Raw genomic sequence first — 27606 nt, forward strand, 5'->3', positions numbered from 1 at the left:
CATACTTCCTTACTGGAGAAGGAAATGGCAACCAACTCCAGTATTCTTGCCTGGAGAATCCCACAGACAGTTGAGCCTGGTGGGCCATGGTCCATGTGGTCACAGAGAGTTGGACACGACTAGGGTGACTAAGCATGCATAGAGGCCTGTCAGGGAGAATGACCTCAAACTCACTACTGCTCAGTATTTCAAAATCTTTGTGGAAATCATATCTACAAAAGATTTCCTGAAAAATTAAGTAGTCCATCCATTTTTCTTGCTCAGAGATTCTTAAACTTGGATAAGGAGGCTTTTAAGAGCACCTTATAATTGCACCTAACCTTTATGTATATGAATTTTAATGTTTGTCTGTTATTTTCACCAGGTGTTCAGAGTGGTATAACAAAGAATTGGTTAAGAATCTTCCCTGTTGATATTTTCAAAGCTATAATTGGATTAGTTAGTACAAAAAGACCAGAAGGCTACATTCTGTATACCTGGACTTTAGTATTCCAGAGTTATTGCATATAATTAATTATCCCTAAATTGAGTGTTAAATTTTCATTTATATTTTATAAACAATACCAGAAACATATCATACCGCTTTGTCTAGTGAAGATATTTATCTTTGGCATCTGTATAAGCAATAAATGTGATTCTTTGAGAAACTGGCCTTTCTTCCTATTTTGGAAGCAATGGCTCAAAGAACTGGATGTCTTTCCTCTGGCGTTACTGTTACTAACAGTGCACTGCCAACTTACATGCTCTGTACCAGCTATTGCACTCCAGGGCATACACTTTGCATAATTCTTAAATTTGTTCTACTGTCTCTACCCTTATTTACCTTTGCCACAAATTCCTCACTTCTTTTTGATGTGTATTTTGTTGTACTACATATTTTTATAAGTTGTCCTAAATCAGTTCTAAGAATACCAAGTGCACAAATATAGATGAATAAATAAATAATAATAGTGACTGAGGCAGCATATAAATCTTTTTGTTTATTTTATATATTTTTCACAGTCCACAGTTTTAAAGTGCTTTCAGAGATGCTTCTTTAATAAAATTTTGTAGGTTTTGTTATAAATATTATTATTAAAGTTTAAAAGCTACTAATGTATCCTTAATAAAGTAAAAAGAGCTAAAGTGGCAAACATTGAAAAATGAATCCAAAGTATTTTAACCTGAATGGTAAAGTAGGGAAGCTCTTTTATCCCCCATAAGTTGTAAAAATATGTTTTAGACATCATTGCTTTTGGTAGATTTATTTTTTCAGTAACTTGTTCAGAAAATCTAACAAATTGAATACTTTTCAGAACATGTCTGCTCTGTTTTCTTCTTATAAACATAATTATGAGTTTGTACTTTGGGATACATTTTATTGCACACAAGTGTGCTGTTTTGTGTGTTTGTATGTATGTGTAACTAAGCTTTGTCTTTTAGTAAAATTACAGTTACTCGTATGGTCTCTGTTTTGCTTCCTTTGGTTTTATACTTGCATTTGTAAAAAGTTAACAGTACATACTGCATCTTTGTTGCTGTTTGTCAAATATGGGTTGCCAACTACTGTTTGATTGTATTGTGGTGGAGTTTACTGATGAATGGAAGGAAAATAAAAAAGGAAATTGATTTTTCTTCTTATGTTCTGAGTAAGACTCCCCAGCCTACAATGCAATCTACAGAACAATCATCTAAACATATATTTAGTGGGTAAGACAAAGCCCAAGCCTAAGGCATAGCATATCTAATAAGCAAACCCTAAAGATCACTTGTAAACCATTTCTTCCCAGTCGCATATTGTGCTGTAATGGAGACACTGAGGCTTAGCTTAGAGAAAAGAATGGAAATCCTATTCCTATTATATAAAACTTCAGCAGTGACAGGTTAGATAAAATGTTTAAAGCAGCATAAAATACAAGCATATGTATTTTTTAAAAAAGAAAATTAGAGATACCAAGGGAAAATTTCATGCAGAGATGGGCACAACAAAGGACAGAAGTGGTAGGGACCTAACAAGCAGAAGATATTAAGGAAAGGTGGCAAGATACTCAGGAGAACTATACAAAAAAGATCTTAATGACCCAGCTAACCATGAAGGTGTGATCACTCACCTAGAGCCAGATATTCTGGAGTGTGAAATCAAGTGGGCTTTAGAAAGCATCACTATGAACAAAGCTAGTGGAGGTGATGGAATTCCAGCTAAGATATTTCAAATCCTAAAAGATGATCCTATGAAAGTGGTACACTCAATATGTCAGCAAATTTGGAAAACTCAGCAATCACCACACGACTGGAAAAGGTCAGTTTTCATTCCAATCCCAAAGAAAGACAATGCCAAAGAATGTTCAGACTACCTCACAATTGCACTCATCACACACACTAGCAAAGTAATGCTCAAAATCTCCAAGCTAGGCTTCAACATTACGTGAACCAGAAACTTCCAGATATAAAAGCTGAATTTAGAAAAGGCAGAGGAACCAGAGATTGCCAACATCCTTTGGATCAGAGAAAAAACAAGAGAATTTCAGGAAAAAAACCTCTACTTCTTCATTGATTATGCCAAGGCCCTTGACTGTGTGGATCACAACAAACTGTGACAAATTCTTAAAGAGAGGGGAATACCAGACCACTTTACCTGCCTTATTAGGAATCTGTATGCAGGTCAAAAAGCAACAGTTAGAACCGAACACGGAACAATGGATTGGTTCCAAATTGGGAAAAAGAGTACATCAAGGCTGTTTATTGTCACCCTGCTTATTTAACTTATGTGTAGTGTACATCATTTGAAATTCCAAACTGTATGAAACCCAAGCTGGAATCAAGATTTCAGGGAGATATCCAATGGGAATTTGCTATATGTCTTAGGGAACTCAAACAGGAGCTCTAACCTATCTCATACCAACCTACATAGGTAGATTTGTGGGCTACAGTCCATGGGGTCTCCTAGAGTCAGACACGACTGACTAAACCGCCACCAACCAATGTAGGCCTAGGCCAGGTTCAGTGCCTATTACCTGGAAAGTGCTCAGTAAATACTTGTAATCTTGAATATTTGATGACACTCTTACAAAACAGAAAGGCCATGCATGGTGAGTGTGTGATTCAGAAACAGCTGTCAGGGAAGGAAAAACGAAGGGCCCAGGTTGCCAGAAACCAATTCTGCTGGAATATAAGGAAATGGCTGTGTGGTAGCTACTACTCAGAGAGCTGATATTCGTGGCTCCCTTTCATATCAGGGCTGATTTAGTGCCATCATTGTTCTACTCAGGTTTTGCTAGACGTATCAGAGCTAGGCTGACTCCTACAGAAAGAAAAGGAAACGTGAGACAGTGTCACTTTCTTCACAAGTCTGCAGTGAACTGCTGAAGTATAAAGATTTCACTCTCAATACACAAAGCGAAAAATCTGTGGATTTTTAAGGACTGCTAACGTAGCCTGAGGGACAAACTCTCCAAGTAGTCATCAACTAGGCAGGGGAAAATGGAACAAAGACACTTCAGGCTGAAGAGTTTTGTTGGCTTGAGAGTGACTATTTGAAGGAAGAGATAGCTACTAGGAGCCATGTTCTTTCTACCTCAGGAGAAACTCAGTGTTACTGTATAAAGAAATCTCCAAAATAAAGTAAGAACTATAGAGGTATACATTTAGGGATATGGAATCAAATCAAAGAAGGTAAAAGTATACTTCTAGGTTCTTCTACTAATTCCCTTTGAGAGTGTTTGACAATTAATCCCTTTGATTAATTTCTTCATGTCTCTGATTTACTATTTAACCTGTCAGGATTTGGCCTGAGAAATAGAATAATTATGAGTGATGTAGAGTAGAGATTTATTGTAGAGGTTTTCACCTTACACAGTTGTGGCTGGTGCAGAAGTCTGCACAAGGCTGTTGCCTGTGGATCTTGTACCAGCCTTCAGATCTCAAAAGGTCAGGTAGTCCAACAGTTTGGGAGAAAATGTTAATGTGTGGTAGGGAAGAACTGAGAAAATTTGGAACCTAAGAGGAAAGACTGTAACCCATGAACCTGTGTTTTATTACTTCCAAATCTATAATGCATGTAACCTATAAGATAAGCTGGTACCATTTTCCATAGCGTGTGTGTTCAGTCAGCCATGTCTGACTCTTTGCAAGCACATGGACTGTAACCCACCAGGTTCCTCTGTCCATGGAATCTCCAGGTAAGAATACTAGAGTGGGTTGCCATTTCCTTCTCTAGAGGACCTTCCCAGTCCAGGGATTGAACTGGTGTCTATATGAGTCTTCTGATTGGCAGGTGGACTCTTTACCACTGTGCCACCTGGGAAGCCCAATTTGCCATAGAACTGAATACAGAACTCAAAGTTCATGGTTAACCCGAAGTTCTTCAGTAATAGCATTTTATCAGATTATATCCACTCTCTTCACACACACTCTTTATTTCTCTACAGAGCATTTAAAAATGCCCTAAAAGAGTTTTTAAAAGGCTACTGTATATTCATTTGAAATTGACCCACAATTATCTTCAAGAAGCAGAATCCTTTCTGAGGGTACTTTCAGACTAGAGTGCTTTTCCAAGAGGGTGATTCTCAATACAATGAAATGGAATATTTCTCTTGCACTTTTAGGATCTGTGTGCAGCAGTGGTAAAATTAAAAAAACAAAAAAGATTCATTGGTCATTTAATAAGATGATTCTTCCCATCCCTTTTTCTTCAGAATTCATGCTGTATTTTGTAGCTATCTCTACAAAGGTTATATCTACCAGATTAATCCCTGACACATGAAGAACTTCCATTCACATTCATCCGGATGACCTGTTGCAATGCTATGCTGTTCAGGAATTTAGTGCCTCAACACAATGACTGGTTGAGCAATGTACTTTTCATGCACAGTAGTAATGAATGCTATTTTTATTTTCCCTTTAGGGAGGAATGTTGGAGGCTGACTCTTTAAAAATAACTAGTTTAGAATGAAGCAGCCATATGGCTGATTACAAAGATGCTTTTTATTTTAGTTCAGTTTTGATTAAGTTACAATCTGATACTATAAGTACTTCCATAAAACAACAGAACAAAGCTTAGGCATTTCAGTCTTAGCATTCATATTTGTATATAAATGTTGATATTCTAAAGATAATATGAAGGATCAAGCATTGTATACCTTTAAAGTTCTTGATACTTAAGAAGTTTTTCATATTTACATAATGGCTTACTATAGTACTTATATTTTTCATATTTATATAATGCCTTACTGGACTATTTACTGGAGAAGGAAATGGCAGCCCACTCTAGTATTCTTGCCTGGAAAATCCCATGGATGGAGGAGCCTGGTAGGCTGCAGTCCATGGGGTCACTAAGAGTTGGATACGACTGAGCGACTTCACTTTCACTTTCATGCACTGGAGAAGGAAATGGCAACCCACTCCAGTGTTCTTGCCTGGAGAATCCCAGGGATGGGGAAGCCTGGTGGGCTGCCGTCTGTGGGGTCGCACAGAGTCGGACACGACTGAAGTGACTTGGCAGACTATTTACTCCAAAATGATTTGAAGTTTAGTGAAAAATCTGAAAAAGAATCAATATATAAAATTATTCCTTAAGAAAGAAAGTTCCTCCAAGATAGTTTATTTACTGCATGTGAAACTGGAATTAAGCCATATATATACCTAGAAATTCACATTTTTAGGTTTGTTCACATTAATAAGGATATTACATAAACGGTCACTAGAAAATGTCGATTTTCATTATCCTTTCTCTCAGAAACAATGTTGCCTTTCATAGTAATTTATTGTCTTTTCTTTCATAATGTTTTCTCACAACATAAAAGATGTAGAAATAAGAAAAGTAGGGGGAAATCAGAGGAATATGAGATCTATGTACATTGCTGCAATGATTTTTAATTTGTTCAAATGGTTTTCTGTGAAGTTTGCAGAAAACCTTTTTCTAAATCTTGAATGCCAGAATAAAGTGTATCAACTTGCTACAGTAAATTTTAGATAGAAAAAGTTGGTATTATTAATTTCAAAATTTGTATGAGAAGTTGCCTTTTGAAAGCCATTGCATTATGTCCAAATCTTGAAATATAATTGTTATCCTACTTTTGTAAGTATCATAATGTCACAATATTATGTACACAGGTCTATCACATAGTATCAGGTCTTGATGTTGAATTACTCACTATATAATTTCATTTTTAGACACTTAATATAATTTAACTTTCCAATTAGTATTTTTATGTGAAGCAGAAAAAATTATGAGGAGGTTAAGAAAAATTTGAAAAGATTTCAGTTACATTTAGAAACATTTTACCTGAAAGTTTTTTAGTAACTTTAGTACTCCAGGTATCAGGTTTGTACTTGAATCATCAATTATATTTGACATTGGAAGTTTACTTGAAAAGCCTGTAGAGAAAGGTAACCTTGACCCTTTCTGGGAAGCCCTAGTCTGTCAGTCAACCAGTTAGTCTATAAGTCAATCAGCCAGTCAGCCAGAGAATCACTCAGTCAGTCAACCAATTAATTTACACTCAGTTGTTACAAGGTAGAACATTTTGGAACTGAAAAGAAAAGGGCAAACTTCCTTAGCACTGCAAGCATATGATTCAATCTTCTGTCTAGGCTGCTATATGGGAGGGCAAAGAATCACTTAATAGCTGAGAAGTTTTCATCTGGGGATAAAATGGTGATCTATGATTTGCTTGATTTCAAGTAAGTAAATCACCTACTACTCATCATTATATTCAAATAGTCCTGGGATACTACATAATTTTAGGCAAGACAGTAGGTTATAATGTACACAGCACAAGGTTTAAAAACTTAATTTGGTTTCCAGTTCATCTTATAGTTTTTATCAAATCTAATTTTTGATCATGGATTGTTTACTTAGAGTGTTGGCTTAAATAACTCCTCTACCTTATAATTCTGGAATTTTATGATCTTTCCTTTATTTGTATCAATCTATAGAATAGTAATTCTCAACAATTTCCCTCAGCTTTTCAGTGAACTATAAGCTCTTTTCATTGCATCAACACAAGCTGATATTGTATACCATTTCATTTTGTCAAGTCAACTTTGCAAACTTTTTAGTGATGTCAGTCAAATAGATCATTCAGTTGAATGGATGGTGATACAGAATTGGGAACCTCTTGCTACAAGTAAAAGGTAACACAGGATAGTATTAATCCAGTGCTAAAGAAAAGTAATTTCCTTAAGAGGGTGGGTATAGGCCTGTCATATTAAGATAGTAAACAATTACTGGAAGAATAGCGCAATGCAAAGTGTGAAAATGTATGCAGTAAGATATCTGAATAATGGTTTTCTAGATACTATGACAATTTGTTATACTTTAGTAGTGATTGTGGACTTCCCTGGTGGCTCAGAGGGAAAAGCATCTGCCTGCAATGCAGGAGACCTGGGTTGGATCCCTGGGTCTGGAAGATCCCCTGGAGAAGGCAATGGCACCCCACTCCAGCACTGCTGCCTGGGAAATCCCATGGATGGAGGAGCCTGGTAGGCTGCAGTCCATGGGGTTGCAAAGAATTGGACACAACTGACTGACTTCGCTTTCTTTCTTTCTTTCACTTTTTAAAGTAGTGATTGTCTTATAATTGCCTTTTTAAAATGTTGTGTTGGGTCTTTTAAACTTTGCCAGTGTGCTACTAAATAATTCAGATGTTCGTAAATGGGTTTTACAAATGTAAGAATTTTAAGATTTATTAAGAAGGTTGGATGATGGAGCTGATCTACAGTGAATGCAACTCAAATTAGATGGAGCCTTTTGAATCCAGTCATAAAATTTAAAAAAGCATATCTAGAGACAGACCGTTTTAAGTCCTCTATGACTTAGAGCAAGATGCTTTTCTGAAGCACATGGCTACGTTTTGATATGGTACCTAACTTTGAGGAATATATACTCCAAGTTGCTATGCTGAATAAATATTCAACATGCAGTCATATTCAAATTTTGAGATTTTTTTTCCTGATAATTAAATATTTCCTCAGCTGATGAAATTCTTAAACCAAAAGCTGTTGTGTTTTAAAACATGTGAGGCTAAGAATAAGTATGAAAAATTACCTTGGCTCAGAAATGGAAAAAATGAAAAGCATGGATCAAATTATGTAGCACCTCTTTGACAGTTTGACATGAGGCCAGAGGCAAGAGTTTACACTAAATGTTGTTTTTAAAATGCAACCTTTAGTGTTATTTGATTTTCTCCTCAAGCAAACTAAGATGTGGACTTTAATAATCCCTTCTGACAATTTTATAAAAATGGACTGCCATGCTTAATTGATGATGGGCTTCTTCATCTGCCACCCCCAGGCATTTTCTGTAAGTTATTGATACGGAGTTCACAGCCTCTATCCATCAGATCCTTGACTGCATCTGTGTTATTAACCTTTGGGTTGATCTGACAGTGGCATCGGCCCGCCTAACTGGCTGTCATGTCAGCTTGGCAGTTGGGCTTCGCGTGTTTTCTTTCACATTCACTTTGTCTCCAAAGATCATCTGAAGATAGGAACAAAGCCAATTACTTTGTGATTTCTAGATTGTCCAGATTTTCTCCTAATGTAATGTCAGGGAGAAATAAAATTCTAAAATATATGAGAAACTGATACACTGGTAATGAGTCAAAAGTCCTTGTGCCATAGAGATCCAGGTTCTGATTTCCGTTCCAAATCTTTGTGACTTTTTGATAAGTTACTTAATTTCTCTGGGCCTCATTGCTATTGTTGTTCAGTCACCGCTCAGTTCTGTCTGACTCTCTGTGACCCCATAGACTGCAGAACACCAGGCCTCCCTGTCCTTCACCGTCTCCCAGAGCCTGCTCAAACTCATGTCCATTGAGTTGGTGATGCTATCCAACCATCTCATCCTCTCGTCCCCTTCTCCTCATGCCTTCAATCTTTCCCAGCATCAGGGTCTTTTCCAATGAGTCAGCTCTTCACATCGGGTAGCCAAAGTACTGGAGCTTCAGCATTAGTCCTTCCAGTGAATATTCAGGACTGATTTCCTTTAGGGTTGACTGGTTTGATTTCCTTGAGTCCAAGGGACTCTCAAGAGTCTTCTCCAACACCAGAGTCCAAAAGCATCCACTGGTATTTGGAAATAGAGACAATGAATTTCCCTCCAGGATTTATTCTACTTGTATTGTATTAGTTTATAGATAAACTCTACCTGTCAGGGACAGATCTATCTTTTGGAAGTGTTAAGGATACAAGAATATAAAATAAATGAATGTGTTGTTAATTTCTTCTCCCTTAGGGTCTTGGAAGAAGCACATGTGAGGGGCTCTAAAAGTTACATCACATTAACTTCACAGTAAGTCTACCTTGACTGGTTCTGCCACATAGACACATTTTAGCAGGGCTTCTGCTTTTCCAGCTTGGTACGACATTTCCTTTCTTTTCTTTTTTTTTTTTTATTTTATTTTTAAACTTTACATAATTGTATTTGTTTTGCCAAATATCAAAATGAATCCGCCACAGGTATACATGTTGCCTTATACTTGATGAGATCATTTGACTAAGCTCTGGCTCACAGGAGAACACAAACAACACATGCAACTTTCAGGGTCTGTCCTTAAAATAGCTGACTTATAACCCCTCCCTCTTTTTTTTTCTTTTCCCACTGGCTGGTAAAAGCAATACCAGTGCAATAGTTGGCCTTGGGAAATGACACCATCCTGGACTCAAGAAATGGAAGCTCTACCTTGAATCTGGCAGAGCCTTCTCAGGATAACCCATTCTGGATCACCCTAAATGTCTCAGTTCAGTTCAGTTCAGTTATTCAGTCATGTCTGACTCTTTGAGACCCCATGAAGGGCAGCACACCAGGCCTCTCTGTCCATCACCAACTCCCGGAGTCTACCCAAACGCATGTGCATTGAGTCAGTGATGCCATCCAACCATCTCATTCTCTGTTGTCCCCTTCTCCTCCTGCCCTCAATCTTTCCCAGCATCAGGGTCTTTTCAAAAGAGACAGCTCTTCGCATCAGGTGTCCAAAGTATTGGAGTTTCAGCTTCAACATCAGTCCTTCCAATGAACACCCAGGACTGTATATGTCTAAATATCGTTTAAAAAAGAAAGAAACTTGTATCTTTTTTTCAAAGTCAATGTATATTTGGATCTCTTTGCTAAAATAGCTTCGTCTATATCCTAACACATAAACACAGCTACATTTCTAGTATTTTTATGCTGTTGTTTAGTTACTAAGTGGTGTCCAGCTCTTTGTGGCCTCATGCACTGTAGCCTGTCAGGCTCCTCTGTCCATGGGATTTCCCAGGCAAGAATACTGGAGTGGCTTACCATTTCCTTCTCCAGGGGCTCTTCCTGACCCAGGGGTTGAACCCAGGTCTCCTGCATTGCAGATATTTTACCACTGAGCCACCAAAGAAAGTATTTTTATGAAGGTTAAGTTATATAAGCCATGTAAATGCTTGCATGTGGTACTGTGCAAATACTCTCTTTGAAGATGGAATTTTTAAATTATCTACTTTTTTGTTTGGACAGACAAGTAATCCTAAAATCAACAGAGAAGTTAAACCTTAGTGTTAACAGTTTAAAAATATCTATTTTTTTTCTTAGTAATAAATGTTTTACTGGTTTTGAACTTACAGGGCAAAAGTACTGCCTAGTATCATCCCATCCTATTTTCGTATTTATTATCCTTTATGGATATTTGGATGAGATAATAATGTATATAAAGTTTATAGGATATATAGTAGGTGCTGAACATATATTGAAATAGACTATTTCTCTCCTTTCTCACATTCTACATTAGATATAGAATATAATGACTTTAAAGATCACAGATATTCACCCATTGGCTTTCCTATTCTTTGAGAAACTGCACCTTCTCTCCACATTGTAACCATATGGTAAAAGGGAACCACTGGGATTGTGCCTCTTTCTTCACAGACATCAGTGGACTTGTGCATACTTCCCTGGTATTTCTAAAATACTGGTAGGAGAGGCACTCTTTCTGTGTGGCTCTGCTGCTTTGGAAATGTGGAAATGAAAGCTTTCTGCAGTTTTGTCTCCTATCACACAGAAGAGTTGTGGTAATAATTGATCCATTTGTTCTCAATACACAAGACAGGTTTCACTCTAGCTTGTATTATAGTTTGAGGCCATGAAACAAAGTATCCCTCCTTAAGTTGGCTTAAAGCTCAACATTCAGAAAACGAAGATCATGGCATCCGGTCCCATCACTTCATGGGGAATAGATGGGGAAACAGTGGGAACAGTGTCAGACTTTATTTTTCTGGGCTCCAAAATCACTGCAGATGGTGACTGCAGCCATGAAATTAAAAGACGCTTACTCCTTGGAAGTAAAGTTATGACCAACCTAGATAGCATATTCAAAAGCAGAGACATTACTTTACCAACAAAAGTTCATCTAGTCAAGGCTATGGTTTTTCCAGTGGTCATGTATGGATGTGAGAGTTGGACTGTGAAGAAGGCTGAGCGCCGAAGAACTGATGCTTTTGAACTGTGGTGTTGGAGAAGACTCTTGACAAGAGTCCCTTGGACTGCAAAGAGATCCAACCAGTCCATTCTGAAGGAGATCAGCCCTGGGATTTCTTTGGAGGGAATGATGCTAAAGCTGAAACTCCAGTACTTTGGCCACCTCATGCGAAGAGTTGACTCATTGGAAAAGACTCTGATGCTGGGAGGGATTGGGGACAAGAGGAGAAGGGGACGACAGAGGATGAGACGGCTGGATGGCATCACTGACTCGATGGACGTGAGTCTCAGTAATCTCCGGGAGATGGTGATGGACAGGGAGGCCTGGCGTGCTGCGATTCATGGGGTCGCAAAGAGTCAGACACGACTGAGTGACTGATCTGATCTGATCTGATCTGAAGGTGAGTTTCTTTCACTTGCTGTGAAAAGAATCACTGAATAAGGAGGAGTCTCTTTGCTGCAACGCCATGTCTCCCGTGAGTTGTTGTTTGGACGAAAATCAGTATGCCTGAATTCTCTATTGATTTTCATTATCCATTCTTTCAAACTGGCAAGTGCTCTGCTTTATACTAAGAGGACCATTCTCTGGGACACATGCCTGCTTTCAAGCGGTTTACCATAGAGAAAAAATGATATGAACCAATAAATAGCTAAATAACAATACAAGCTTTAAGTAACTGTGAAAAGCAATAAAGAAAAAAAAAAGATATAACAAGACAGCCCATCTTATCATAAGTAATTTCCTGTAGAACTTGAGGTTCAGAGCAATAAGCAAAAGCAAAGCGTATCATAAATCATTAAGAGAGGATGTGTTTAAAACCTCTGTGGGACAGTCCCTGAAGTCATGCCCTCCCTGTTTCTTCAGCCTGAATGAGGTAAACAGAGCTACCTCAGCAGACACACAACCAAACAGGACCCGGTGGGGTTGTTCCGGGACAGGCTCACTCCCCACGCCCTGCTTTAGCTAGATAACATTATTTGATGCATGTTTCCTGAGTTGTTTTACAGATGTGAAAAACCGTTGCCAGATGGACGATGTTAACTGCTTGATGATCTTGAGCGTGAGCACAGAGCCCTAGGCCTCCAGGCCCCAGGGACCGACAATGTTAACTCCCGCAACACCACCCTCTTACTTTACCATCGGCTAATCAGAGAACTGCGCACGATCTGATCACAAACCCTGTGACCTCCTTCCCTTGAACTGGCTTTTAAACATACTCAGCTGAAACCCTTGTGGAGCTTGGGGTTTTTGCGGGAGGAGGGCATGAGCCACCCGTCTCCTTGCCTGGCCTCACTCTCAGTCCAGCACATGAACTTGCACTAACAGCCAAACTGAAAAATCTGCAAACATATGAAGCATCTAAAGGCTCTTATCCCCTTCTCCCTCCGCCACTTCCATTGCTCCTCCCCTCTCTGAGTATCCTATCTTCCTTAGATTTCCCTTGAGACCATTCCCGCACATGGACTCTACACATGTCTACAGTTCTACCCATTAGTCCAGCAGGATGTAGCACAATGTTCATCTCCAGAAGCATAGAGGTTCTAAAGTTATTTTTTAATTAACAGTGCTGCATAGTATTCAGTAAAATATAATTAAGCTTCACATTTTCTCTCTTTGGTTGTAGTTTCTACTTATCATTCCAGGCTTTACTGGGAATGCTGGGGAGATTCTCCTGAACCACAGTAGATTTGTATGGATATTTGTTTGCATACTTTCTGAAAGCCTTTCCACAAGTTCTGAACTCCATTTCCTATATGTCAGCTGTTCATAGAGTTTCCCTCATAGGTCAGATCTATAACACCCACTTCCTTTATTCTCTTAAAAATGAACCTGTCAACCAAAACCACATTATTGACTGACTTAGAATATTTATCACCATGATCACTGTGATTCATTTGCTAACCTTGACTATTTAGCTGTCTTGACTGTAAACAGTGGTTTGAAAAAGCAAGAATTTTTTTTGGTTGGTACTGTGTAGACTGTTTGCTATATGGCCTGGGCATACATGACCTAGTTAGAAAGGCAGAGCTGCAATTTGGCAAAAAATCAGAGACCTTGGAATAGGAACCCATGTAGTCAGACTAACATGGGTTTAAGCTTGGACCTACCATTTATTAGCTGTATCACCTTAATCAAGTTACCTACTATCTTTAAGTTCTTTAAGTTTCACCAATTATGAGGTAAGACTAGCAAACACAACCTACAAAATTATGCAACTTAAGAATGAAAGCATTGTTGACGTAAAAAATAGTCACAAGCCAAAAGTTAAGAGTTATGTTTTATTTGGTGGGAATTTTTTGGATTTCAAGCCTGGGAGATAGCATCTAATTAAGCCTGAGAGAACTGCTCCTGGGCTTGAAGGCCTAAATATTCCCACCAAATATAACAGCTCCCAACTTTTAGGTTATGACTATTTTTTAAGTTGATAAGTTTTAGAAAAGGCAGAGGGGCAAGAGGTCAAATTGCCAACATCTGCTGGATCATCGAAAAAGCAGGAGAGTTCCAGAAAAACATCTATTTCTGCTTTATTGACTATGCCAAAGCCTTTGACTGTGTGGATCACAATAAACTGTGGACAATTCTGAAAGAGATGGGAATCCCAGACTACCTGACCTGCCTCTTGAGAAACCTATGTGCAGGACAGGAAGCAACAGTTAGAACTGGGCATGGAACAACAGAGTGGTTCCAAGTAGGAAAAGGAGTATGTCAAGGCTGTATATTGTCACCCTCTTATTTCACTTATATGTAGAGTACATCATGAGAAATGCTGGGCTGGAAGAAGCACAAGCTGGAATCAAGATTGCTGGGAGAAATATCAATAACCTCAGATATGCATATGACAGAAAGTGAAGAAGAACTTATGGCAGAAAGTGAAGAGGAACTCAAAAGCCTCTTGATGAAAGTGAAAGAGGAGAGTGAAAAAGTTGGCTTAAAGCTCAACATTCAGAAAACTAAGATCATGGCATCTGGTCCCATCACTCCATGGCAAACAGATGGGGAAACAGTGGAAACAGTAGCTGACTTCATGTTTTTGGGCTCCAAAATCACTGAAGATGGTGATTGCAGCCATGAAATAAAAGATGCTTACTCCTTGGAAGGAAAGTTATGACCAACCTAGACAGCATGTTGAAAAGCAGAGACATTATTTAGCCAACAAAGGTCTGTCTAGTCAAGGATATGGTTTTTCCAATGGTCATGTATAGATATGAGTTGGACTATAAAGAAAGCTGAGCACCAAAGAATTGATGCTTTTGAATTGTGGTGTTGGAGAAGACTCTTGAGAGCCCCTTGGACTGCAAGGAGATCCAACCAATCCATCCTAAAGGAGATCAATCCTGGGTGTTCACTGGTAGAACTGATGCTAAAGCTGAAACTCCAGTACTTTGGCCACCTGACTCGAATAGCTGACTCATTTGAAAAGACCCTGATGCTGGGAAAGATTGAGGGCAGGAGGAGAAGGGGATGACAGAGGATGAGATGGTTGGATGGCATCACCAACTCAATAGACATGGGTTTGGGTGGATTCTGGGAGTTAGTGATGGACAGGGAGGCCTGGCATGCTATGGTTCATGGGGTCGCAAAGAGTCGGACTTGACTGAGTGACTGAACTGAACTGAAGAAGAGACAATAGCAGATTGCTCTCCTCTACCTGAATTCCACGAGGACCCAGAGCCTTGGTACCAGCAGAGGCCCCTTGTGCCCATCTGCCTCCTTGGGGAGTCCAGAAGAATTTGAGTATGTCTCTCCTGGTCCTAGGATGTTCTGTTATTGGTTGATGGTCCTAAGTTTTATTCGGTGGGGAAGACGTTACCCTTGAAACTTGGTTCAGGAAGAGGTTCCTGGGTTGTACAGTTTAGACACTTAGCAGGTTATCCTCAGTGTAAAAGGCACTGGGAATATTTCGTTTGGATACTGAGTGGTTGATTATCCTCAGTTTAGAGACTGGGAAGTCTTGGCTGAGTTAAACGTGAGTAAGGTGGGATGAGTTGTTAGGGGAAAGTCTGACCTGTTGTTTTTTCCTTGAATTGGCTATCTTAATAGAGTTTGTCAAAATAAAATAATCTCATGAGAACTTCTGAGCTCCAAAGAAGGGACTCTCTCCTCCTGGCTGGCAAGGGCTCTCTCAGGCAACTGAGATACTTGGAGGAGTGGTGGAGGCAAGACCTCCCAGGACAAAGCTGTCCCTATGGGGAAACCCACTCTCATAATTAACAAACTGCTCAACTGGAGACCCACATAAGATTTGGCCATTCCACAGTCTGAGCACGCATGGAAGTCTTATACTCCACTGGGAGACCCCAGACACAAAGAAGGGGCTAAAACAACTCTGGGGCAAAAACCAGAGAAGTTAAGCTTCCAAGCAGCACATACTGGCCCACCACATGATCACCAGTAGTGATTTTATCTCAACAAACTGACTTAAAAATGGGAAGTAAAGAATTGAAAATAAAAGGAATGACAGATTTTCAGCCTCCAGCCCATACCCTAGCTGAGTAACTGTACATGCGAACTTACTTAATTGGAAATGAAAAGAAATCTCACCCTAAAAGTGTAGGGGGCTCTTTCATTTCATATGCAGTTAAGTTACATTAAGGTTATCAGCTGGCTTGGTAAAAATATATTTTCAGACTTTAAACAAAAGCCTTCTAGGGGGAAACTTGGCATTTGTCTGTATCTTTGAGATGTAAATGTTCTACCTGATCTTCCTAGGATGAGTTCTGTGTTTGTTTGTTTACATTTTTTTTTTAAAATTTGGCCTTTGCTATTCTATTTTTGAGAGTAAACTCTAGGGCTTAGGTTACATCCTCTCCCACCCTTTTATGGGAAGCCTCTTGCATCTTAATGATTTAAATTACTATTAATATGTTTATTTTATTAATGGCCAAATAATAGATCATTTTAAAATTGGAGAAACTAACAAATTGGTGAATCTAGAGCACTCGTTATAAACAGCTGTTTTATTGGTACCTATAAAACAAAAATAATATTAAAGGTGAAAAAAATATATCTAATATTTAACCTGAAACTGAAGCTCCAATACTTTGGCCACCTGATAAGAAGTGCCTACTCACTGGAAAAGGCCCTGATGCTGGGAAAGATTGGAGGCACGAGGAGAAGGGGAAGACAGAGGATGAGTTGGTTGGATGGCATCACTGACTCAATGGACATGAGTTTGAGCAAACTCCAGGAGGTAGTGAAGGACAGGGAAATCTGGCGTGCTGCAGTCCATGGGGTCGCAAAGAGTCAGATAGGACTTAGCTCCTGAACAACAATGTTTAACGTAAGAACTTCTGTTCTTTTAAAACAAGTGAGGAAAATTGGCTTGGGAAGATTCATATGTGGGGTTTACTTCCCCTCAGTGGGTCTTTCAGATGCTAAAAAGGTCACTGAAAGAATTAATGTCAATAGAAAAACTTGTAAGGAAGATCTAGCCACTATTTTCAACAAGGTAGAAAAATTCAAGAGGAATTATCTCAAATGAATAAAGAAATCTTTAGATGGTTATTTAAAATGGGATAAGTAAATTGCACATTTATGTAATTAAAACAAGATTTGATATTACTGCATTACCTAGAGTTAAATGGGCCAAAAGGGACATCTACTGGCCCCCAATATTAAAAGCCAACAAGTCAGTTCTGTTTACCCTGGTTTTAAAATTAAATTTAAAATTAAATTTAAAATTAAAAAGGAATACAAAAATTTACAGTGAGATATCTGACCAGCAATTATTTGGGACAAGGTTAAGCCAAAGAGCCTGACCTTCTTGGCTCAGCCTCACTCTGAGGATTCCAGAATGGACAGGTAAGGAAAGAAAAGAAAAAAAATAAAACTTCTGAAATTCCTCTAAGACCAAGCTTGTTGATTGAATCCTAATGAAATCAAAAGTAAAGGTATAAAAGTTGACAGGATTGAGATAAAAGTATATAAAATTGACATATTTAAATGGACTTTATATTAGATGGTTGCATTTCTTGGTAAATTATATTGTGGGATAGACATGTTTCACTGGGGAATAACAGCTCCCCTGTGTGGTATTATAAGACTAGAGATAGAGATTGCCACTAAGGAAATATTAACTAAATGTACTGACCAATAGGGTTATCTGAGCCACACAAAGAAGTAAAACTGGGAACTAAATGCAAGGGTTAAAAATAAAAATAAAATAAAAATTGTGATTTTGCTTCAGTTTGTAAACTGAGAAAGGTCTTTGCTAAATGCCTTATAAAACCTTTCAAGGTATGATAAGTTAAACTCTATAGACTATAGAACTCACAAAATAAATTTCAATTTAGTTAAAAGTCTTGTCACTGATTTCAGTATCTTTAGGTGATAGAACTGTTCTTTGGGGAACTAAAAGCAACTGGCTTTCTCTTGCAAATCTCTAGAAACCAAAATGTAATTTACAACCTTATGGACAGTAGGCCAACAGGTTCCTCCATCCATGGGATTCTCCAGGCAAGAATACTGGAGTGGGTTGCCATGCCGTCCTCCAAGGGATCTTCCTGGCCCAGGGATTGAACCCAAGTCTCTTACTTCTACCTGCATTGGCAGGTGAGTTCTTTACCAGTTGCATCACTAAGAAACCCCAAATACAGATCACAAGGACCTGAGACTGACCCTAATCAGCTCCACCAGACAAGACCTGACACCAAGGGAAAAAGGTGGTGGTTTTAAAATTTGTAGAGTTGGGAATGCTCCCTCAGCCAAATCTTAAAGACATAGTCTTATATCTATATCATATATATATATATATATATGCTGCTGCTAAGTCGCTACAGTCGTGTCCGACTCTGTGCGACCCCATAGACGGCAGCCCACCAGGCTCCCCCGTCCCTGGGATTCTCTAGGCAAGAACATTGGAGTGGGTTGCCATTTCCTTCTCCAGTTCATTAAAGTGGAAACTGAAGTAGCTCAGTCGTGTCCAACTCTAGCAACCCCATGGACTGCAGCATACCAGGCTCCTCCATCCATGGGATTTTCTAGGCAAGAGTACTGGAGTGGGGTGCCATTGCCTTCTCCGATATATCATATATATATATAGTCAGGGAATTTGTAATTTCCTCAGTTCTCTCTTGCTGTAGCAAAAATTTGAAGCGATGATGGATCCATATTACAGCTCAGTTTTATTTGTCAAGCAAAGAAAATACATCTTGGAGGCATGAAGGCAGGCTGACCCAAAAGAAGCAAAGAGAAGAGAAGCCAGAGGCTCAATTTTGGCTCCTACTTTTATATATATATATATATATTTTTTTTCTCCATGCCCTGAGCTTGCCCTATGTACATTGAGCTAGCCAGGAGGGCTCTTTGCTTCACCTGAGGTTCTCACTCTGATCCTCTGACCTTCCTTTATTTTGGGGGCTTTTCCATTCTTTGTCTTTTAGCTACCACTATTCAGGACTCTTTTTCCTATTCTAACTACCTAACATATATCTTATATATATAATATATATCTTATGTATATATAAGATTATAGATATAACCTTAAATCTTAGTCATCTGAACAAGCAACCTTCATGTACCCCAACTGTTAGTAAACTAGTACTTTTATATTTTATTAATAATACCTGGTTCATAACTAATCTTTTAAGTGAAGTTGTGAGACCTCTAGTTTGTCTGTTTATGTCAGTCTACACTTTATACGTATGAGATATCTCTACCTTTGGAAAGTATTGTCAATAGTAAATTTGTAAAGAAAGTGAAATCGCTCATTCGTGTCCGACTCTTTGCGATCCCATGAACTGTACTGTACCAGGCTTCTCTGTCCGTGGGATTTTCCAGGCAAGAGTACTGGAGTGGGTTGCCATTGCCTTCTCCAGGGGATCTTCCTGACCCAGGGATCAAACCCAGCTCTCCTGCATTGCACGTAGACGCTTTACCCTCTGAGCCACCAAGCAAGCCCGTATAATTTATAAAAAGCTCTATTTAATTTGAAAAGAAAGTGCTAACATTTAAAGAAACTGGCCAATGTTACTTTCAGATTCACATGAACTGGGAAATATTCAATATTAAGTTGATAGCTGGTATTAATATTTAAATTTATCTAATTAATATAGACATGTCATTGAATCATCAAAATTAAATGTAACACTTTACTTCAGTTTAATAAATAAGACCTCATTGTATCTGTTGCAAGGAAAATAATTCGATATGATGAAACTTTAAAGTAACTGAGATAAGAGCTTTTGGGTAAACCTTTTATTTTAGAAATGTCTACTTAAAACAATCTTTCTGGATATTTGGTAACTTGAAGTTCTAGAGCTATGCTTATTTAAGTTAAATGATGAAAGTTTATTAAATAGTTAGAAGATACTGAGACATTATTAACTAAATAGAGTCCTAAAGTTATTTAGCACTATTAATGAAAATGTTTGGTGTCACCCTGAGATGGTCTCAGATGTTCAAATGTTTTTAGAAATTATCACTTATGTTTATGCTCACCAATCTATAGAATGCCAATATAAAAGATGGTTCATAATTGCTTACTTCTTAGCTTTTATTAAAAATTAAGGTTTTAAGAGTTGAGGATTATAATTTAAACATGTAATTGGTGGCTCAGATGGTAAACTGTCTGCCTGCAGTGCGGGAGACCCGGGTTCGATCCTTGGTTTGGGAAGATCCTCTGGAGAAGGATATGGCAACCCACTTCAGTACTCTTGCCTGGAAAATTCCATGGACTGAGGAGCCTGGTAGGCTACAGCCCATGGGGTCACAAAGAGTCGGACATGACTGAGCGACTTCATTTTAAAGCTAGCGGAATAGCTAAGATTTCAGTAGACCGTAAGCAGTAGAATGTCTGTTTTCAGTAAGGAAGTTACGAGGAATGGAATTACATTTTATTGAGTAAAAAAGTGAGCTGTTTGATTTCATTTAGGTGGAAAATGAGAAACAGGCTGGATACAGAAAGTGAAAGAAACCCTGAGGAGGAAAACGTTTTATGCACATTCAGGATTAACAGACTTTTGATTGAAGTTAACTGAGTAAATAGATTTTGTTAAGTAAGCTAATGCAAGACTGGAATTTGACTTCTTTTTCTATTAAAAGTGCTCCTTTTTGATAACAAATGGTGAGAGTTTGTGTGCTCTTGAGTAATCTGTATTTATTTTCTTTTAATTGTTTTTGTGACTTTGGTTAAATGAATGAGCATTGTTTCAGTGACCTATGATCCTGTTATGTTTTAAAATGTTTTTAATATTTCTAACAAACTTCCCAAATATCATAATATAACTAAAGCTCTTTTAGACTCCAATTGACTCTGGGGTGCTTCAAAGAAACATCTCTCAGACATCTCAGAGAGAAATGTTAAGCTAAGTGTATTTGATATTTTTATTTCAAAACCATTGTCCAGTGACTGAATGTGAACTTTAGGTTGTAATGTATGGATAAATGTCATTAATATGAATATTGCAAAATTTATATGGACTCCCTAATATCTGAGATGTCTTGATATAATATTATCAGTCATTTCTATTGGTTATCCTAAAATGTTATATGTTGCAGAAATGTCCACGTTGCCTGCTAATTGCATTGTACTCAAATCTTTAACTATGCTATTTTAAGTTTTATACCTAATAGGCTCAGTTCAGTTCAGTGGCTCAGTTGTGTCTGGATCTTTGTGACCCTATGGACTGCAGGAGGACACGCCAGTCCTCCCTGTCCATCACCAACTCCCGGACTTTACTCAAACTCATGTCCATAGAGTTGGTGATGCCATCTGATCATCTCATCCTCTGTCATCCCTGTCTCCTCTGGCCTTGAAACTTCCCAGCATCAGGGTCTTTTCCAACGAGTTGGTTCTTTACATCAGGTGGCCAAGGTATTGGAGTTTCACCTTCAGCATCAGTCAATCTAATGAATATTCAGGATTGGTTTCCTTTAGGATGGACTGGTTGGATCCCCTTGCTGTCCAAGGAACTCTCAATAGTCTTCTCCAACACCACAGTTCAAAACCATCAATTCTTCTGCACTCAGCTTTCTTTATAGTCCAAATCTCACATCCATACATGACTACTGGAAAAACCATAGCTTTGACTAGACGGACCTTTGTCGGCAAAGTAATTTCTCTGCTTTTTAATATTCTCTCTGGGTTGGGTAATACCTTTTCTTGCAAGGAGACTCTTTTAATTTCATGGTTGCAGTCACCATCTGCAGTGATTTTGGAGTCCAGGAAAATAAACTCTCTCACTGTTTCCATTGTTTCCTCATCTATTTGCCATGAAGTGATGAGACTGAATGCCATGATCTTAGTTTTCTGAATGTTGAGTTTTAAGCCAACTTTTTGACTGTCCTCTTGCACTTTCATCAAGAGGCTCTTTACTTCTTGTTTGCTTTCTGCCATAAGGGTGGTGTTATCTGCATATCTGAGGTTATTGCTATTTCTCCCAGCAATCTTGATTCCAGCTTGTGCTTCATCCAGCCCGGAGTTTCTCATGATGTATTCTGCATATAGGTTAAATAAGCAGAGTAACGACATACAGCCTTGACATACTCCTTTCCTTATTTGGAACCAGTCTGTTGTTCCATGTCCAGTTCTAACTGCTGCTTCCTGACCTTCATAAAGATGTCTCAGAAGGCAGATCAGGTGGCCTGGTATTCCCATCTCTTTCAGAATTTTCCACAGTTTGATGTGATCCACATAGTCAAAGGCTTTGGCATAGTCAATAAAGCAAAAGTAGATTTTTTTTTTTTTCCTGGAACTCTTGCTTTTTCGATGATCCAGCCAATGTTGGCAATTTGATTTCTGGTTCCTCTGACTTTCTAAATCCAGGTTGAACATTTGTGTTTTTTTTTTTTCTAATTTTATTTTATTTTTAAACTTTACATAATTGTATTAGATTTGCCAAATATCAAAATGAATCCGCCACAGGTATACATGTGTTCCCCATCCGGAACCCTCCTCCCTCCTCCCTCCCCATACCATCCCTCTGGGCCGTCCCAGTGCACCAGCCCCAAGCATCCAGCATCGTGCATCGAACCTGGACTGGCAACTCATTTCCTACATGATATTTTACATGTTTCATTGCCATTCTCCCAAATCTTCCCACCCTCTCCCTCTCCCACAGAGTCCATAAGACTGTTCTATACATCAGTATCTCTTTTACTGTCTCGTACACCGGGTTATTGTTACCATCTTTCTAAATTCCATATATATGCGTTAGTATACTGTATTTATGTTTTTCCTTCTGGCTTACTTCACTCTGTATAATAGGCTCCAGTTTCATCCACCTCATTAGAACTGATTCAAATGTATTATTTTTAATGGCTGAGTAATGCTCCATTGTGTATATGTACCACTGCTTTCTTATCCATTCATCTGCTGATGGACATCTAGGTTGCTTCCATGTCTTGGCTATTATAAACAGTGCTGCGATGAACATTGGGGTACATGTGTCTCTTTCCCTTCTGGTTTCCTCAGTGTGTATGCCCAGCAGTGGGGTTGCTGGATCATAAGGCAGTTCTATTTCCAGTTTTTTAAGGAATCTCCACACTGTTCTCCATAGTGGCTGTACTAGTTTGCATTCCCACCAACAGTGTAAGAGGGTTCCCTTTTCTCCACACCCTCTCCAGCATTTATTGTTTGTAGACTTTTGGATCACAGCCATTCTGACTGGTGTGAAATGGTACCTCATAGTGGTTTTGATTTGCATTTCTCTGATAATGAGTGATGTTGAGCATCTTTTCATGTGTTTGTTAGCCCTCTGTATGTCTTCTTTGGAGAAATGTCTATTTAGTTCTTTGGCCCATTTTTTGATTGGGTCGTTCATTTTTCTGGAGTTGAGCTGTAGGAGTTGCTTGTATATTTTTGAGATTAGTTGTTTGTCGGTTGCTTCATTTGCTATTATTTTCTCCCATTCTGAAGGCTGTCTTTTCACCTTGCTAATAGTTTCCTTTGATGTGCAGAAGCTTTTAAGGTTAATTAGGTCCCATTTGTTTATTTTTGCTTTTATTTCCAATATTCTGGGAGGTGGATCATAGAGGATCCTGCTGTGATGTATGTCGGAGAGTGTTTTGCCTATGTTCTCCTCAGGTTGAACATTTGGAATTCCACAGTTCACATGCTGTTGAAGCCTGGCTTGGAGAATTTTGAGCATTACTTTGCTAGCATGTGAGATGAGGGCAATTGTGCAGTGGTGTGAACATTCTTTGGCATTGCCTTTCTTTGGGATTAGAATGAAAACTGACCTTTTCCAGTCCTGTGTCCACTGCTCAGTTTTCCAGATTTGCTGGCATGTTGACTGCAGCACTTTCACAGCATCATCTTTTAGGATTTGAAATAGATCAGCTGGAATTCCATTGCCTCCACTAGCTTTGTACTGAACTGGGTAACAAATGGCAAACCCTAATGAAAAACCTGGCCACTTCATGTGGATCAGTGGAAATCAATTAATGGGATTGAATAATTTGATATATATGATCTATAACTTTGATGATGGAAAATATACTAGCTTGAGTCTGTTTTCCAGTTAATCTTTCTCTCTTATGCTGTGACCTACCACAAATGGATAAAGTATGTCTTTGTAAACTGAGATAAAACACTTATCTTTTCTCTACCTGCTTAGTTCTGCCAATCGCATATGCTTGTCTCAAAGATTAAGCCATGCATAGTGTGAACAGCTTATACAATGAAACCGCAGATAGCTCACTAAGTCACTTATAGCTCCTTTGGTTGCTCAGTCTTTGCAACTGGATTATAACTAATTATACTAATCATTGTTTTAATTTGTTCTTTGTTTCCAAATTGTTTATGCTTTTGTCTCTCTGCTGCATCATGACTTTGTCAGTGGTACTAGGCACATTACTCCTATCTGTCTATTTTATAAGAGGGTTGCCTTTTACAGTATGCAACCAGGCCTCCAACAAAGATGATGACTAGGTGACTCGAAGCAATTGATCAGAAATATACTTCTATATGCCATCAATAATTGTAATATTGTGAGTCCAAGTATGGGAAGAAACATTAAGGGAAATATCTCCTGGACCCTAATATGTTAGAAGATAGAGGATCCAGAGAATTTTTAACCATCTACCAATGGGCTTAACTTGAAAACTAACACCTGGAGTGGCATATCAACAAGATCTTTTACCTGCTCTGGGATGAGCAGTGCCTTGGGACCAAAAAAATGGTCATGAAATGTCTCCCAAATATTGGTGAAATTTCCGACCATGGGGAGGGACTAAGATGTGGAGTATTTCCTGCCATATTGATAAACAAGAATGTCGCAGTCTTCAGCGATTCCAGTCCTCCAGTGCCTAAAGGCACTCAGGAAGGAAAAGCACCTGTGATCTGGCAGCCATCAGATTGCAACCACCCCCTACTTTGAGCCCTGAGGAACTCTGGATGCAGCATACTGGCCCCAGAGAGCTGAGATGCATATGTAAAGAACAATTTCACTGAGCCCAAACTCTTGCATCTTCCCATGCATAGAAAAGTGCTAAATTCCTTAACTTGAGATATCTGGTTTCCTTTAATTAACAATAACCTTTCGATGTTCAGACTACCTACCCTTTGTTGTAAAATTTCTATGTAGTCTGGCTCCTCCCCTAGCCTCCTTGGAGCAGTTTTCTCAGGGTCACTTGAGATGTTTTCTCCTAGGCTTGAAGTCCTAAATATTTCCATCAAGTGAAACATAGCTCTCAACTTTTCGGCTGTGACTATTTTGTAAGTCGACATCATTCATAAAATGTATATCAGGTCTATAGTGAACACTCAGTGAATAGTAACCATTAGGTGTGATTGAGATGACAATGAATACAAATAAGCAACAAACAAATGTATGATTGTATGATTGCAATTACTTTTAATATTGTAAAAATAATTTAGCAAAGTAAAAGAACCATTTGGGGGCTTAGTTTGAAAACTTAGTATTCCTCTAAAGAAAAAAGATGAGAACAAGATTTATCCTTAGATGATTTTAAACCAAAGTTATTCTAATATTTAATCCAGTAACCAATTATTGGGTTTAGACTAAAGTTATTTTAAAATTTAATCTATTAAACAGTTATTGGATATTGTCTCTGTGCCAAGGGACTTCCCAGGGGGCTCAGTGAAAAGGAATTCACCTGCAGTGCAGGAGTGGTGAGTTTGAAGATCCCCTGGAGAAAGAAATGGCAACCCGTTCTATTATTGTTGCCTGGGAAATCCCATGGACAGAGGAGCCTGGCAGGCTACAGTCCATGGGGTTGCAAAGAGTTGGACATAACTTGGTGACTAAAACAACAGCAACAACATTGAGCCAGGAAATATGAAAGGATCACAAATATAAAATTAAGTATAGTTCAGTGACATAAGCATGCTGATTGATCAAGTTCATGACAAAATCTGAATGAAGAAGGGAAACATACTAGAGAGTTATCCAGATATAAAATGATGAGATAAGTGTATGACATTTTCTTATTTGCTTAACTGTGATTTATTTCATTTCTACTTTGATGTTTTAATAGTTGTGGTTTTTCAATATATACTTAAATTTCTACAATAGGAGAAACATCTTAATTTCCAACCAGATTTAGTTTGGGTATTTTTCAATGCAACATTCATGATCTTATTATTAAACTAGGATAAATAATCTGTGGAATTTATTGTGTTTGATCATGATTGCTTACCTATCCAAAATAAAAGCTGGCAAAATTTGCTTGTATATAGATAATTAATCTTGCTCAATTGTCTAAAAATAGTATCTATATGGGTTATTTTCATTCCTTACTGATTTCCTCATCCTATAAATTCTTATCTTTATTCAGGATTTCCATTGTCTCTTTTCTATCTTCTATATAGTTAACTATCTTGGTGAGCCCAACTATTCAGTTATTGGGAGATAACATTTTGTGATTTAAAAAGGACCTCCAATTTTGTGTCAATATTTTGGTTCTTGATATATAAGATGTAAGGACAAAAACAAATTAAAAGCAAAAATATTTGCTTCTCCCTGTGAAAAATAAGGGAAGAAATATCTTACCCTCGTTTTTCTTAGATATTTGATTTAGAAAACTTATCATTATAAGTACTTTCTCAGTCTCTTTGAAATGTATGTAAATCTTTTTAAACTTCAAAAAGTACTTTGTCACTTTTACAATTCGGTATTATCTTTCTGTAGGACCTAGGAACCATCTCTCTGAAACACAGTCATCAAGGAGGAGCACCATATCTCCCAGTTTCTGTGAGAGCCCAACGATGACCAAACTGCAAAGCTACCGCCTGTCATAGAGGTAAGAATTTAATTTGCATTTGGGTAAATCCAATTAACAAATATAATTGGTCATCTCAATTAGGTGAATTTAGAATGAACTATGGTGCTGTCAAGTCCTCTTACTTGAATAATTGTTGTTGTTTACCTTGGGAACCCATTTGGAACGGCTTATGTCTGCTTGGCTGTATAGAAAGGTGAGATTTCTTTCAGCCTTTGGAATCTCTTAGTTCTCGTAGTGGGTTACCTGTGAGACTCATCATGTTCTGGCTTAATACTCATTCAAAAATAAAATTATTTTCTCTCACTTCTGCCTTTGTGAAGCCATTTTTCTGGCTTGGCAGAAGATTTTTAAAAAAAATCTTATTTCCTCAACAAAGTAAATACATTCACTCATTGCTCAGCAGCTATTTAAAAGTAAACAAAAATCCATATGTGTGTAAGTATATGTTAGTCTCAATATTTTGATACTGTTTATTATAAGTGAAAAACAATAGAATATCATCAGTTTCATGTGTTATAAGCTAAATTATATGTATTAGAGAAATATGTGGAAGAATACACAGCAAACTGCTAATATCAGCTAATTAGTTGGGGACAGAATATTATATTTTATCTTATGTATCCATCCTCATATTTTTCAACTTGTTGCAGTAAGTTTGTATTATTGTTTGTTTTTCTATTACAAAATATAAATTTATTTTCAAAAAGATGCTAATTGCACTTGCAACGTAAACATCATTAATTAAAGCAGGGACAATTCCCCTTGTACTTTTTTTAATGTTCAACTTTTAATGTAGTGCTATATAAATATTTGTAAAATTAAAACATGTATGAATGAATGAATACCCATAACCAGAGAAGATTTTTTGACGGAATAGTTAAGACGTGAAGAAGCTATACTGAAAGAGTTGACAGAAGTTTGGGGGTTTAAAAAAAAAAAAAAAACACACACAACAGAAGCAGTATATAAATAAATAACTTTTGGGAAAAGTTTGGCCAAT

General features: G+C 38.0%; 1 long non-coding RNA gene across 2 annotated transcripts in view; it reads left to right on the top strand.

The window, feature by feature from the left end:
- Nucleotides 1–27606, top strand: part of LOC113894970 — a 197488-nt gene that overhangs the window by 40489 nt on the left and 129393 nt on the right. For both annotated transcript variants that reach the window (XR_003511720.1, XR_003511721.1), the window contains exon 2: nucleotides 26513–26624. This is a non-coding gene — a long non-coding RNA (uncharacterized LOC113894970). The remainder of the gene's footprint in view (nucleotides 1–26512; nucleotides 26625–27606) is intronic.

The sequence above is a fragment of the Bos indicus x Bos taurus genome, chromosome 7, assembly GCF_003369695.1.
Source record: "Bos indicus x Bos taurus breed Angus x Brahman F1 hybrid chromosome 7, Bos_hybrid_MaternalHap_v2.0, whole genome shotgun sequence".
NCBI classification, from domain to species: Eukaryota; Metazoa; Chordata; class Mammalia; order Artiodactyla; family Bovidae; genus Bos; species Bos indicus x Bos taurus.